This window comes from Callithrix jacchus, chromosome 5, assembly GCF_049354715.1.
Source record: "Callithrix jacchus isolate 240 chromosome 5, calJac240_pri, whole genome shotgun sequence".
In the NCBI taxonomy this organism is placed as follows: domain Eukaryota; kingdom Metazoa; phylum Chordata; class Mammalia; order Primates; family Cebidae; genus Callithrix; species Callithrix jacchus.
Genome location: NC_133506.1, coordinates 50,030,375 through 50,047,400, shown reverse-complemented (window position 1 = coordinate 50,047,400; position 17,026 = coordinate 50,030,375). Strand labels below are relative to the sequence as shown.

Genomic DNA, 17,026 nt, shown 5'->3' with positions numbered 1-17,026 from the left:
CTTTTACCTCCTCCACCTCCCAAATCCCAGTGCCCCAGATGGATGTTGAATTCTGTTTGCACTTCTTCTGGTTCTCTTGGTGGCATCTATTCTATTATAACCTCTAGTGGTTCTCTCTGTATGTTTAACCAGCCAGAGGAGAATCTCACTCACTGCTGCCCTTGTACATGAATGGTCAGCTCACTTCTATGGCAGCCGCCACTCTTTGCTCTGCCATAGTGAGGGCAACTAGCCAATCCACAGCCTCCACCTTTAGACTCCTAAGGGATGGGTCTGGCACTTGTCCCTGTGTCCTTAACACTTGAGGGGATGCACATCTGGCCTTCTGAGTGATTCTCTTGAAAACAGCTCCATTCCTTCAAGATAAAGGGCAAGCTCCCCTATCTGTCCCTGTGGGAAAGAGAAGGCCAGCTCTCTGCCAAGAAATCTTCCCTCTTTAATCCCTTTACCCACAATGTCTTATTTAGGCTGGAGGTACATGATCAACTTATGCAGACAAAACAGTTTGAACTACTATTTTTGGCAATTTCTGCACAGATGGTCCTGCACCTTGCTTTAGAATGTTTTCTAAATGTTTTTGCCCCCTGGGCCTTTAAGACTCTACTGAAATGAAATCAACAGGAAGAGTCACATTTACCATTCTGTTACAAATCCAACTCACGGCCATTAAAATGAGTGGAAAGTATTTCACTTATTTGATCATTCAGCAGATATTACTTGAGCTACAATTTTAGCCAGGCATGCTGGCTACCTAGGTGTCAATAGAGTAGAGAGAAGGAGACCACACTCTCTGCCTTCATGGAGCTGGCTATCCACTGGGAGTGAGCGACATTATAAAAATAGATAAGGGTAAAATTATACACGAAGGAAAATTACAGGATATCATGTAATGGCAGAACAAGAAGACAGGAGCTGACCCCTTTGAAAAGTGAGGAATGGAGCAGTTAGGGAGCTGAGATGAGAAGGAGAGGTGCTGTTATCTAGGCAGACATAGAGAGGGTGATGGGACACCATAAGCAATGGAATGACATATGGTAGAGCGAGGTCAGGCTGACTGGAACTGGGAGAATAGCAAGATTCCTATGTTATAAATTATCTATACAATATGGTCCCATTTTTAAATAGTATACTTTTTATGTTGAAAAAAATCTGAATATCTTGACATTAAATATTAGCAGCAGTTATTAATTATTGGCAGGTATAGTGGAGATTTTTGTTTTCTCCTGTGTGATTTCTTAAAAATAAGTTCCAAATGCAATTTTTAAGAACCAGAATGACTGTTTCTTTCTGCACAAGAGGGTCTCACATCTTTTTTTTTTTCTTTCTTTTTTTTTTTTTTGAGACAGAGTTTCGCTCTTGTTACCCAGGCTGGAGTGCAATGGCGCCATCTCGGCTCACCGCAACCTCCGCCTCCTGGGTTCAGGCAATTCTCCTGCCTCAGCTTCCTGAGTGGCTGGGATTATAGGCACGCGCCACCCTGCCCAGCTAATTTTTTTTTTTTTTTTTTTTTGGTATTTTTAGTAGAGACGGGGTTTCACCATGTTGACCAGGTTGGTCTCGATCTCTCAACCTCGTGATCCACCTGCCTCGGCCTCCCAAAGTGCTGGGATTACAGGCTTGAACCACCACACCCGGCCTCACATCTTAAGTTTTACAACCAAGGACACAAAAACAAACAAATCCCTCTGGTGAACTTGATGGGGATACCAAAAAGACTCTTCTGATCATTAAAACTCTCCCAGATATTTTCTGAGTATCGTTTCTAGTGAAAAGAGCCCTCCTCTCTGTAGGCCACTAGAAAACTGATAAAAAAAAAAAAAAAATCTAGGCCAACACACAAGAAAAAGACCAAAGAGGAGTAACTAGATAACATAGGTATTTGGTATTTCTGAGACCCTTTTACAAAATGAAGAGGGCATCCAGTGGTTGTTGCAGGAAGATGAGAAGTCAATATTCCAGAGGATTCCTCAGGGCTGTTCTCCTGGTTCACAGAATGACTTTGGGCCAGCCATTAATTTCTCCCTGCTTCATAACCTGATCTGGAAAACAGAGATAAATGGGACCAGCCTTATTGGTACAGTCTGTTGAGGTCCCTGGATAAAATGTGTGAAGAGGGCAAAGTCTTATGTTCAAAGTGCTCTGCCAATGTTAATTAATCCTCACAGCACCCTCAAGCCCTGTAATATTATCCACATTTCACAGCTCAGGGACCTGAAGCAAAAAGACTAAATGACTTGTCCAAAGACAGAAGACTGCTTCAGTATGGGGATTAGTATCAGCAATATTGCTATCTCCAGAAAAAGCATTTTAACTGCACTTATAAAATACCATTTAATTGTGTCTGGAACGTTTTCATTTTGAAAATGTAGTTTCTGTGGTGTTGAATTATATGCAGGTAAAAAGCCAGACACATTTACAATGTAATATGACAGACCCATTTGCAATTTTAGGGACTCCTTTTCTAGACCCGTGACTATAATTAGCTAAACATGTCAATTCCACTCTTATCTCATTGGCCAGAACTTAGTCACATGACCTCATCTTCAGAGAGGCGGAAAAATCTAGGCGTTATGCAATATAGCCGTGTTTGGAAGTCTACTGCAAAAGAAGAAAGACTGCTGTGTGAGGAATGGATCTGAGAGAAACTGAGAAGAAGATGTAGTGACCAGTTAGGAAGCTACTGAGGGACAACCAGCAGCCCTAACCACAATGCCCTGATCTTAATATGCCTAAAAAGAAATTCACGATCCTCCCAACATGATTGCCAGTATTGCCAATTCTATTGCTTTACGTTTTTAGCTGAAAATAGCCTGAAGCTCAGCCACCAGAGTCTCCGATCAAAGGCATTTATTGCCGCCTTTTATTGAATTTAAGATGCCAACAATTTTAAGATGCACCTCCATTTTAAAAAAATACCACTAACTTACCTTTTCATATCAATGAGCAATTTCATATCAATGAACATGTTTCATTGAGATATAATTGACATACAGCAGTCTGCACATACATAAAGTGTAAAATTTTATGTTTTGCCATATATATATATACATACACACACACACACACACATATATATACACCTGTGAAATCACCACCATAATCAGGGTAATAAACATATCCCTCACTTTTCCACAGTTTTCTTATGCCCCTTTTTAATCTCTTTCTCCGTCTCACCAGATTCCAGTCCCCAAGGAACCACCAATCTGCTGTCACTATAAATCATTTTTGCATATTTTAGATTGTTATAGAAATAGAATTATACATGTGTATTGTTTTATCTGGCTCCTTTCAATCAGCATTATTGTTCTGAGATGCATCCACATTGTTAAGTGTACCAAATAGCTCATTTTTGTTGTCGTTGTCGAGTAGTATTCTGTTTTACAAATACACCACAATTTGCTCAACCTTCTACATACTAATGACCTTTTAGGTTGTTACCAATTTTCTTTTTTTTGAGATGGAGTCTCACTCTGTCACTTGAACTGGAGTGCAGTAGCGCGATCTCAGCTCACTGCAATTTCCGTCTCCTGGGTTCAAGAGAGTCTCCTGACTCAGCCTTCCAAGTAGCTGGGATTAAAGGCACCTGCCACTATGCCCAGGTAATTTTTTGTACTTTTAGTAGAGACAGGCTTCACCATGTTGTCCAGGCTGGTCTTGAACTCCTGACCTCATGATTTTCCCCCCTCAAGTTCCCAAAGTGCTGGGATTACAGGCTTGAGCCACCGTGCCCACCCAGGTTGTTTCCAATTTTAGGCCATTGTAAATAAAGCTCCTGTGAGCATTCATGTACTAGTGTTTGTAGAGATGCAAACTTTCTCTTCTCATGGGCAAATACCTCCATGTGAAATGACTGGGTCACATGGTAGTTGGTGCCTTTCAAGGCACTTGTCCATTATTTTCAGATGCATCCATGACATATCAATGATGAAATTAAATGAATCAGTAACAAAAAGATATATGGAAAATCCTCAAACCAAATAATATACTTTTGGTCAACTTATGGGTCAAAGAAAAATTCAAAACAAAAAATACACTTTATGTATGTGCAGATTATTGTACGTCAATTATACCCCAATGAAACTTTTCCAAAAAGCATAATTGTTCATTGATATGAAAAGGTAAGTTAGTGGTATTTTTTCCTTACTAGTGGATAAAATGGAGGCACATCTTCAATTGTATTTAGAACCAATGTATTGGCATAAATGGGTTCTAGACTCTATCTTATTATCCTTTTATATCTGTAGAATGATTCCAGCTGTCTCATTCTTGATACTGGTAATTTGGTTCTTCTCTCTTTTTTCTCTGAGCTGCCTACCTAGAGGTTTATCAATTTTATCTTCTCCAAGAACCATTTTTTGGCTCCATAGATTTACTTTGTTGGTTTTCTTTTTCCTGTTTTGGTGATTTTCACTCTGATTTTAATTTCCTTTCTTCTGCTTGCTTTTTGTGTAATTTGCTCTTTTTTGCAGCTTCTTAACATAGAAGTTGAGGTCACTGGAGACTTCTCTTCTAATACTGGCACATAGTGCTAAAAAGTTTTCACTAATTACTGCTTTAGTGGTAACCAACACATTTTCATATATTGTATTTCCATATATTAAGTGCAAAATATTTTCTATTTTGTATTTTGAATTCTTCTTTGACCATAAGTTACTAAAAGTATATTATTTGGTTTGAGGATTTTCCACATACCTTTCTGTTGTTGATTCATTTAATTTCATCATTGTCAAAGAAGCTACTTTGTATATTTGAGTTCCTTATTGAGACTTTCTTATGATCCAGAATATTATCACTCTGATAAGTATTCTATATGGGTTTGAAAGAAATGTATATTCTACTGTAATTGGGGACAGGATTCTATAAACAGCAGATCAAGTTGATGATTTTCTGTCTACTTTCTCTGTCAATTATTGAGAGAGGCCTATTGAACTTGCTGATTTTAAGTGTGCAATTGTCTGTTTCCTCTTGCTATTTTTGCTTCGTGTGTTTTGAAGTGCTGCTATGAGGTACATAAACATTCGGAATTATACGTCCTTTTAATGGTCTTCTTTATTAGTATTTATACTAATATTCTCTGGTCTGAAATATTTATTATTAACACAGTCACCTCATCTTTTAACTAGAGTTAGCCTGTATATCCTTGTCCATATTTTTTCATGTATTTGTACCTTTTTATTTTAAGTGGTGTTGTGGTTGATTTTTGCAGGTATCATATAATTGGGTCTTCCATTTTTACACTATCTGACAATCTTTTGAGACACTTAGACCATTATCATTTAATGTAATTATTGCTACATTTAACTATAAGTCTGCCATCTTGCTATTTGTTTTCTTGTTTGTTCCATCTATTCTTCTTTCCCCTTTTTTGTGCAGGGCAGGGAGTTAGAGAAACATTGCATTTAATGGTAAAGCTTAGCACACCCCAGCACCAATGGCATGGAGTCGCAGCAGCAGAGACAGACAGGTGACCCCCATGGAGCCTCACATGGCAAAGAGGATGAGGAAGGCAACCATCAAACAGAAGAGCCCTGTGACCTCAGACAAGGCAAAGCCCAGAATGCCATAGCAGAAGAGCTGCTGCTTGAGAGATGGGTTCCTGCCATAGCCACTGATCAAGCTGCCAAACACTGTTCCGATGCCAGTCCCTGAACCAGCCACACCAACACCAATAAACTTGGCTGCTGTGTCATTGTCCTGGGAGACAACACTGGTCTGGAACTCCCATCGGGCCACCTGGAGTGGGGAGCTGCTGTGGAAAGGCTGTTTAGATGAATTCTCTGGACTATTCAAGAAGGAGGCAGACGCAGGCCTGATTAAGCCCCCGGTACAATAGCGGATCAGACCCGGAGTAATGAGTAATGCCCTGGTGGTCTGCATTTTTCCCATCTCCCAGCTTTAGCCCTTGGTCTCAGTGCTCCTTTTTTCTCCCTTTTTCTTTGTCTTCTTTTTAAACATTACTTTAATTTTTTATTATTTGTTTTTATTTCCTTAGTTGGTTTATCAGCAATAAATATTTATTTGTCATTTCAGGGTTTGCATCTCTTCTTTTAGCTGAAAATACATGTGTCCCAAGAAGTCCTCCAACACATACCCCTTACATACTTTGCAGCCTCATGACTACAATAGAAGATGGAGAAATAACTATCTTGCTGTTTTTAGCCTCTACAATGAAAAAAAAAGGATTATTGACATTGAGATATTAAGAAAAATGGCATTTTCTTAATGACGTCTTAAGATGGCAACCTCATCTAAAATCATGACTGCTACAAGCTTCTATCCACCTCTATAATCCAGAAAATCTTGGAGGCATCTCATATACTTGCCTATTTTTCAACTACTACTTTTGTTCCTCAAATACTCTTTAGCTATTTCCAATTCTCCATATTTCTACTTCCCTAGACCGTGATACTACCATCTCTTGGCTGGACTAACAATTTACTTACTCTTTATTAATATGACATATCTTCAGTCCATTCTTCATGGCACTACCAGTGATCTTTTCAAACAATAAGCCTCATTACTTCCCCACACTGTTTAAAACATGCAGTGCCTCAGACATATATTTATAGCATGGAACACAAGACTTCTCCCTGGTCCTTCCAGGACATGTCTCTCTTCTCAGACACGCTCTTTCCTTTCTCTGTGTGGCCTTTCCATAATTCCTCATCGTCAACATTGCCCTTTATCACAATAAGATCATGATAGCCATGCAGTTTCCTTTAGGATAATCTTTGGTGACATCCTCCAGCTGCCACATCTTTGGATCCACTGTGCTTGTTTACATCAGTCAACACTTTCTGTAGGCTGCTCTCAGCCCAAGATAGAGTTTGGCAGGATTACCAAAATCATGCCATTTCTGCTCAATTCAGACCCTCTCTAATGAACAACTTTGACTCAAGGACGTCCTTTGACCACAGGCTTTCTCAATGCTCTGTTGAGGTCTGAAGGCTCTTCGTACCTAATCCTTCCTTCTCTCTCTTCCTTCACAGATCAGATCAGTATCTTGGTCTGAAGCCCTTCCTTGTCTACTCCTACTTGCTACCTAGGATGGTTAATTTTATGTGTCAACTTGACTGGTTTTCAAGGTGCCCAGATATTTGGTTGAACATCTTGAGTGTGTTTGCGACTGCATTAGTTCATTTTCACACTGTTGATAAACACGTGCCCAAAACTGGGAACAAAAAGAGGTTTAATTGGACTTAAAGTTCCAAATGGCTGGGGAGGCCTCAGAATTGTGGCAGGAAGTGAAAGGCACTTCTTACGTGGCAATGGCAAGAGAAAAATGAGGAAGAGGCAAAAATGGAACCCCCGATAAACGCATCAGATCTCATAAAACTTATTCACTATCACGAGAATAGCATGAGAAAGACTGGCCCCCATGATTCAATTACCCCCCACTGGGTCCCTCCCACAACATGTTGGAATTCTGGGAGAAACAATTCAAGTTGAGATTTGGGTGGAGACACAGCCAAACCATATCAGTGATGGTGTCTCTGAATGAGATCAACACTTAAATAGTGTTGATTGCCCTCCTTAATATGAGTGGGCCTCGTCAAGTCAGTGGAAGGCTTGAATGGAGCAAAAAGCCTGGGTGAGACGGAACTTCTGCCTTCCTGCTGAGCTGGGACACTGGCTTTTTTTTTCCTGCCTTCACACTCTTCCTGGTTTGCAAGCCTGCTGGAGCTACACTGTCAGCGCTCCTGGATCTCCAGCCTGCCAACTGCAGTGTGTGGGTCTTGTCATTGCCTGTAAACATATGAGCCAATTCCTTCCTATAAATATAAACATAGAAATATATATCCTACTGGCTTTGTTCTTCTGGGGAATCCTGATTAATGCATCCCCTGCCTTCACAGGTGTTTTCTCCAACTAGGTCCCTCACATGTTGAGTCCCATCTTGGCTTTTCCTTCTCACAAGACCCAAACTGCTGCCAGGACATTTTTAAATGCTATTTCCTTTGCATGCAAAACTCTTTCCAGTCTTCCCCCTCAAACCCCTATTTGCCTTTCACATCCCAGCCCTATTATCTTTTCGTTATGGATGATCTTTCCACCCTCCTGACAAGATCAGCGTTTTCAACTCAATGCTGCCGTATCACTATGCACTTCTTTACAGCCCTTAGACAAGTGTGATTCCACATCAATTTAAATGACTTTATAATGAATGACTCTTTCTCATTAAACTCTACCTCTTGTTTCTTACTGTTTGTTTATTGTTTTTATTGTGTTTTTAGCTAACCATTTTGTGCCTATGCCCTGAGTTCCTGGCACATAACGTGCTCAGTAAATATTTGGTGAGTCAATAAATATTATTTTGTGCATGGGTCTTTTTTTGTTTCAGAATAAATTTTAGGATATGGAGTTTTGGGGTCAAAAGGCAAGAGAAAACCTTTTATTTAATGTTTTCTTCATGGCACAATCTTTCTTCCTTGGTTTTAATTTTCTAATGTTTTAGACAAAATTTACATACAATAAAATACAAAACAATTGTATCTGCAATGGACAAGTTGTGACAAGCATATACCTATGTAGCCAACCCTCAATCAGTATGTAGAATCTTTCCATGAATTCAAAAATTTTCCCCATGCCCATTTCTAGTCATCATCCCTTTCATCCCAGGAGCAAACTGTTGTTTTAATTTCTACCACTACCGACTGTCCATTCTAGAATTTCATAGAACTGAAATCAATATAAATGAAATGCAGTATAAATGAACAGTAGTTACTCTCTTTTTTTTTGCTTCTTTTTATCAGCATAATGTTTTTGAGAATCATCTATGTTATATTGTATATCAATTATCTAATTCTTTGTGATCATTCTATTGTGTTCCATTGTATGCAGACACTGTAATTGTTTATACACTCTCCCATTGATTGCATTTGATTGTTTCCAGTTTTTAGCCACTAAGATTAAAACTGCTGTGAACAGTTTTAGGCAAGGCTTTGTATGAATGTTTTTTTCATTTCTCTTGAGTCAATTCCTAGGGAAAGAATTGCTGGGTCATAAGGTTTATGTTTAACTTGTACGAAACTGTCAAACAGCTTTTCAAGGTGGTTAGCAATTACAAGAGGTTCAGTTACTCATATCCTTACTAGCATTTGGTATTTTCAGTCATTTCAAATTGTATCCATTCTAATAGCAGTAAAATATACTTCATTCTGGTTTTAATATTTATTTCTCTGATGCTTAAGGATATAAAGCACATTTTTATGTGCTTATCATGTAACAGCTCAATGAGTTATTCTTGCTACTGTCCAGATATAACCAATTTATCAAGACAGGGGAACTGCAATAGAGAAATAACTAGATTATTGACATTGAGGCAGAGTTAGCTGAGTAGGAGACTGGAGTTTTATTGCTCAAATCAGTCCCCCTGAAAATTTGGAGACTGAGATTTTTTTAAGGATAATTTGGTCGGTGGGTGCCAGGGAGAGGGGAGTGCTGATTGTTGGGTTGGAGATGAAATTTTAGGGAAAGTAGGTTCTTCTTGCTGTCTTCTGTGCCTGGGTGGGATCACAAAACTGGTTGAGTCAGATTACCAGCCTGGGTGGTGCCAGTTGGTACATCATAATGTGGGGTCTGAAAAAAATACCCTGAGTACCAATTTTCGGTTTTACAATAGTGATGTTATCCCTAGGAGAAATTGGAAAGGACTGCAATCTTGTGACCTGCAGCTGCATGACTCCTAAACCAGAATTTCTAATCCTGTGACTAATGTCCCCAGGCAAGAAGGGGGTTTGTTTGAGGAAGGGCTGTTATCATCTTTATTTCAAAGTTAAACTATAGACTAAGCTCGTCCCCAACTTAGCTTAGCTTACGCTCAGGAATAAACAAGGGTAGCGTAGAGATTGAAAGCAAGGTCAGATCTCTTTCACTGTTATAATTTTCTCACTGTTAAAATTTTTGCAAAGGCAGTTTTGGTCAGACATTCCAAACCACAATCTCTCCATGAAGACACAGACCACACTGACCTGCAGAATGTTTCACAAAGTTTGCACTCAGTAGTTGTGTTTAGTGCATGATGTTATTACAGTCTTCTAATTTTGGAAGATAGCTGTTGTCCTAGCTACTTTAGAGGCTGAGGTAAAAGAATTGCTTGAACCTGGGAAGTTGCATCTGCAGTGAGCTATAATCACACAATCGCACCCGGCTGGGGCAACAGAGTGAGACCCTGGCTCAAAAAAAAATAAAAGGAAGACCTCAGAATTAACAAATATCAATGTTTTGCCATATTTATTTCAGATTATTTTTGATTTAAATAAAACATAATAAAAAAAATCATCCCATATTTCTCCCCAGTCCATTTCTTGCCTTCGCAAGTAGAAACTGTGATGATGACTTCATGTGTCTCTTTTCAATCCAATATATGAATGAAAATATATGGTGAATTATTTATGCATTAAAAAAACTTGTATTTCTATACCTATTTGATTACAACCTACCTTTTCCCTCTCCATTCTGTGGAGACCTGTACAGATTGATCATAGGGAGATCTGGTTCATTAAGCTGCTGAATCATAGTTCATTGTATGATGATAACACGTTTTATTTCTGCTTTCTTCATTGATAGACATTTAAATTACTTCCATTTTATCCCCATTACAAGCAATAGGCTTTGAATTGTTATGCCTAAAATGATATCTTTCTAAAAAATATCTAAAACCACTGGCAGTCATTGACACTCAGTATCAGAATTCTCAAAAATGTAGGTGCTCATGGGCTTTTCTAAATGAAATCAAATACTCAATAGATCTTCTAAGACACTAGTGCAATAAAAGAGTCTATTTTGCAGAAACTCTACAGGGAGAATAAAAACTAAACTAATATATTTTAAATATTTCTTTGATTTCCCCTGTAAGCTTCACATTTTAACTCTCACATCAGTCTATTTAAATAACTGCAAACATATAACTATGACCGAAAGAAGCAAGAACGTGTAGGACTAGTATTTTGATGGAATGAAAGCTAACATTTGGCCTTCCTTTTGGAGTGGCCTCAACAAGATCATATTCCATTTGCACACAGAAAGAAATCCATTCTCCTCTCATAGCCTATATGAGTACATATGCCTGTGTCCTTATCCACCTTCCACCACCCTGACGTCATATCCTTCCTCTTGCCCCTGGTATTACGTTTCTTTGCATTCCTGAAATACTCACTCCCTCTTCAGCATCTTAGCATTTGCTTGTTCTCCCCTTTTGCATATTCTTCTTGCATGTTTTCACATGGCTGCCTCCTTCTTTTCATTTAGACCTCAGCTTGCATCATCTCAGAGAAGCCTTTCTAGACCTCTGAATCCAAATTAGCACCCTCCCTCCAACCAAGTCACTCACCTTTATAACACTTTGATTTTTTTCAAAACACTTATCATGAATTGAAATTATCTTATTTAATGATATATTAATATGTCTCCTGTCTGTTTTCCACCTGCCCATTAGACCAAGCATGAGCAGGGACCTTTCCAGCTTGTGCATTGGAGAGCCTCAGTTCCTAGGACTACCCCTGGCATTGCTGAATGAATGCATGGATGGATGGATGGATGAATAAATGAATGGAATTAAAGCAATACAGACAATTCTTGGAGCCTATTATTTGATAGTCTATGTGCCCCGAAATGTTGAATGAATAATAGAAACCTAAAATAATATCTATATCATTATCATCTCACTACTTTTTTTTTTTTTTTGAGATGGAGTTCCGCTCTTGTCACCCAGGCTGGAATGCAGTGGCATGATCTCAACTCATTGCAACCTCCACCTCCCGGGTTCAAACAGTTCTCCTGCCTCAGCCTCCTGAGTAGCTGGAATTACAGGCATGTGCCACCTCTCCCAGATAATTTTTGCATTTTTAGTAGAGATGGGGTTTCACCATGTTGGCCAGGCTGGTCTCAAACTCCTAACCTCAAGTGATCTACCCACCTTGGCCTCCCAAAGTGCCGGGATTACAGGCATGACCCACCATGCCTGGCTATCATCTCACTTCTATCTTCCTCCAGCACAAGCCATTTATGTGAATAAAGATTCTTCCTCATTGCATTGCTTTACACTTATGTAGTTAAATGCCAGTGTTAGTGTTCAAGATAGACCTATTTCCATAAAGCCATTGTATGCTGGATGAAGAAACAAATCCAAACAAATAAGCAAAAACAACCAGCAACTATTGTTTGGGGAGTCAAACATTTTGTTGGAATTCCTGCGCCACCACTTCTTGTGTCTCTGAATCAGTGGTTCTACTGAGGGCAATTTTGCCACTCAGGAGACAGTCACTGGGAGACACTGTGGTTGTCATTACTGTGGAGGGAGGGGAGCTACTTGCATCTAGTGGATAGAGGCCAGTGATAAAATAAAAACTTCAGCCAAATTAAATTTAAAGTTTAATTGAGCAATGAAGATTTGCCAATCGGGCAGCCTCCCGAGCTAGAGTTTGCTCACAGACTCAGCGCAGCTATGTAACGGATTTATGGACAGAAAAAGGAAAGTGATGGGCAGAAAATGGATGTGAGGTAACCAATCCAGAAACAAGTGGATGGGTTTCAGGTTGGTGTTTTTGTCTTATCTGAACACAGTTCAAACAGTTGGCTACATCTGACTGGCCAAAACTTGGTGACTTGGCACAAGTGTAGGCTATGTCTGTTTATATCTGCACTTGTTCTAGTTCACGGTGTACAGAGAAACCTTTAGGCATAACTTAAAATATGCAAGGAGGCAGCTTTAGGCTAAACTTGATTTAACACCAGAGATGCTACTAAACATCCAGCAATGTACAGGGCAGCCCCAGCAAAGAATTATCTGGCAACAAATGTCAATAGTGCTGGGGTTGGGAAATCCTGCTCTAAATAAATTACTACCTTCTCATCTGTAAAAGGTGAACAGACATTGTTAGTCATGTAAGATTAATGTGGAGATTAGTAAAAATGTGCTTAAGGCACCAAGATCTGAACCTTGAGCATGAAAAGTCTGCAAATAAACATTGCTTTTGTTATGAGCATTGCATATGTTACGGATAATCACTTACTTTTGTATCTCACTGGCATGTGGCTGCTTCTAGGGCAGGAGCGTTTCTTTCTTTATCCTTGAATTTTCAGACCCTGACAGAGGGCCTAGCACTTGGCAGATGTTTAATAAATGTTGCTTGAATTACCTTAAATATTTGTTATTTCAAACACCTTATACTTTCCTCTCATTGTATTTCCCTCTCTAAAAATTAGTTTGACGATTATATGCTCAAATTTCTTCATTTTTATTATCAATCTTGATGACCTCTTAAATCAAGGATTGAATTATGAGACATGGAAATTAATGATCTATCTCTGTGATCATCTTCTACCTTCTTCTCTGTGGCTTTCTAGATGTAGCACACTGACTTTCTTGCTATGTCCTCACCAGCCAAACTGGATCTTTGCAATCCTGCTAGCCAGATGTTCTCCACTGGAGAGCAACATAAGATTTTAATGTTCATCTCTCTGGAGACCACAGGGGTTGAGCATTGTCACTTATATACTTTCTAATTATGTTTTATATTCCAAGGGAATGTCTTTTGCCCCTTTTTCTATATATTTATTTTTGTTATTTATAGGAATATTTCATTCATATACTATACATGAAATTTTTTATCACTTGTAAGTGTTCCAAAAATCAGCTGGGCATGGTCACTCATGCCTGTAATCCCAGCACTTTGGGAGGCCGAGGCATGTGGATCGCTTGAGCCCAGGAGTTCGAGACCAGCCTGGGCAACATGTTGAAACCCCATCTCTACTAAAAATACAAAAATTAGCACAGCATGGTGGCAGGCCCCTTTTGTCCCAGCTACTTGGGAGGCTGGGGCAGGAGAATTGTTTGAACCTGGGAGGCGGAGGTTGCAGTGAGCAGAGATCAGGTCACTTCACTCCAGCCTGGGTGCCAAAGCAAGACTCTGTCTCAGAAAAAAAAAGTGTTACAAAAATCTTTTCTCTTTTTCCTTGTGATATCTTTCAATGAACAGGCTTTAATTTTTATTGAAATTAAACTTACCAATCATTTCTTTCATGGTCATTTTTGAGCCTTATTTAACATACTCTTAGTATCCTAATGTTATAAAAATGTCCTGTATTCTTCTTCCATAATTAAAGTTTTTTCTTCATATGTAAGTGTTTAATTTGTTGGAAATTATTGTTTTATTGAAAGAGAGGTGCCATGGAAGATTGAAATCCAATTTTATTTATTGTGGAAACCACTGGTAGCAGCAACCTTTCCAGGTTTATCTACCATGTCTCATTGGTCATAGATCAAGTTCCCACACACGGATCTGTTTGGGGACATTCAGTTTTATTCCCACTTACTTTGTGATCATGCTTTCTATGGTTAAAGCAAACTATGGCCTAAGAAGGACTCTGTCCTTCTATATGTGAGTCCTTGTCGATGAACTGCAACCCAACTTAACAGGTAGACAAGATTGAAAACCTAATTGAGGAGTAGGCACCTGTAATAATGGCTGAGGCCTGGCCATTGCCAGCAGCCATGCTTCAGCTGCCATACATTGCAGAGCATTTAAACTGTGTTCAAATGAGGCAAATAAATAAATAAATGCATAAACAAGCTGTAACCAATCCAGTTGTTTCAGTACCTCACTTCTAATTTCTGTATGCCACTTCCTTTTTTTTCCCCCCCTTAATTTTGTCTGTAAATCTTCTTCTACCATGTGGCTGCACTGGAGTCCCTCTGAATCTGCTGTGATTCTGGGGGCTGCCAAGTTTATGAATCGTTCATTGCACCATTAAACTCCTTTAAATTTAATTCGGTTGAAGTTTTTCTTTCACACTGTGGTAGGAGCTAGGAGAAAACTTCCCCTTTACCCTCTGAAGGTCTGCTGAAAAATCAACTCACAAAAGGCAGATTAATAGGTGAAAAGGTATACATATGTATTAATGTGTCCACAGGAAAGACCCACAGAATGAATACCCCAGCTTTCGCATGGGGTGCAGAAACGTATAAACCATCTTGAGATTACAGAAACAATCGGGGCTCAGAGCATGGCCAAAAACAGGTTATGCTGGTTTATTAGTCTGTTTTCACACTCCTGATAAAGACATACCCAAGACTGTATAATTTATTTAAAAAAAAAAAAAAAGAGGTTTAATGGACTCACAGTTCCACATGGCTGGGGAGGCCTCATGATCATGGCAGAAGGTGAAAGGTATGTCTTACATGGTGGTAAACAAGAGAGAATGAGAACAAAGCAAAAGGGATTTCCCCTTATTAAAACCATAATCTCATGAGATTTATTCACTACCACAAGAACAGTATGGAGGAAACCATCTCCTATAATAAAATTAACTCCCACCAGGTCCCTCCCACAACATGTGGGAACTATGGGAGCTACAATTCAAGATGAGATTTGTGTGGAGACACAGCCAAACCATATCAGCTGGTAAACCAGATTAGAGTAGCAAGACAGGTCATGGGAGGCAAAGAAGAGAAGCCTAGGCTAGCAAAGACTGTCCTGTTGTATAAATAGAACCAAACAGGTAGCAGCCCTCAGAATAGAGGGTAACTGTTTCTTCTTTAAAGGTGTCAGACTCTGAGTTAATCTTCCCTAGATCAGGACAAGGGAAGGGTTGGCTGCCTCAATGCACATTCTCTACAGATGCAAATCTCCCCGACAGAAGACAGCTTTGCAGGTTGCTTCTGTGTGCTGAACCCCTGAACAGCCATCTCAAAATATATACATTTTAAAGTAAAGTATTTTGATTTCCTTCGGTATCGTTTTTCCTCCTTCATTCTAGGCTTCTCCTCATTTTTGTTTGCTTGTGAATGTAGGCTCTCTCCCTTTTTCTATACCTTAAATGCTGTTGTGCTTTGGGGTTTGGTGAAAGCGCTCTTAAATTTTCTCATTCTACACACATTCTCTAGGATTCATTGCCTTGTATAGGCATAGGCTTCCCAAATACATTTCTGAACTGTAATTTCTGCCAAAGATAAACAAAGCTGAAGACTAAAGCCATAAGGACACATTTTAATAAATAATAGATGGTTGCAATCAGAAAGAGGGTCCAGTGTGAACTGAACTCAACTTTGATTTGTGTGGAGCTGACTGGACATTTAAAAGGGAGAATGGAGAGTAGAGAGGGGAGGTGGGGGTGGCTACAGTGGGGTCAGGGAAGTGAAATTGACAGCGAGTTAAGTGTAAATGCAATTTGGCCAGCTGAGTCTGTTAGCTGCCAATTGAGGAAGTTAAGATTCTGTCCTCCCACAAAGCTCGGGAAGCAGAGGCCCCATCCATCCTGATGATTACATTTTCAAAGGAATGGCTTTCAGGTCTTTGAAAAAGACACTCCTAAACTGAAGAGATACACATACATCTCAAAGGGATGGAGAATGGATTCACAGTTGTAAGTCCTTTAAGTAACTACTCTAAGCAAGAAAGTCAGGTGCCTACGTCAGGTGTTGGGTAGGACAAAAGTAAATGTTTCTGGTGGCTTGGAGGTTTCCTAGGCAGGTGCTTTAAGAAGGCGTCAGGTCATGGCTGGAGTACCACCTTGAGCTGTTAGGAAGGATGCTAGTGTTAGTTTAGGTCTTTTAAGCGGGCAGAAGGGTGGATGAGAGGGTTTGTGCTGAGAGTCGGCCGTTTTTATAGGCCAAGTTTGAGGCCAGGTAGAGAAGAGGGCTCAGAGTGTCAGTGGTGGCAAATCCTGCAGGTCTGCAGCAACCTCACTTCTTGCCTACACAGAAGAAGGAATTCGACCAAGAGGAATAGGCAGAGTGAGAGACTGAGACAAGTTTTAGAGCAAGAGTGAAAATGTATTAAAATTTTCAGGGCAGGAACGAGAAAGGCAGTAAAGTATACTTGGAAGAGCCTCAAGCAGGTGACTTGAGAGAGTCAAGTGCACTGTTTGACCTTTAACGTGGGGTTTTATATATTAGCATAATTCCGGGGTCTTGAGTTACTTCTCCCCTTGGGTAGGCTGTCCGCATGCGCGGGGGCCTGCCAGCACTTGGGAGGGGCCACATGCACAGTGTTTACTGAAACTGTGCATGTGAGCACTTGAAGCA

At 39.7% G+C, this 17,026-nt stretch overlaps 1 pseudogene; it reads right to left on the bottom strand.

Moving 5' to 3' along the window:
• Window positions 1-5,393: 5,393 nt before the first annotated feature.
• LOC100396282 (ATP synthase F(0) complex subunit C1, mitochondrial pseudogene) lies at window positions 5,394-5,877 on the bottom strand (annotated as a pseudogene).
• Window positions 5,878-17,026: the final 11,149 nt, after the last annotated feature.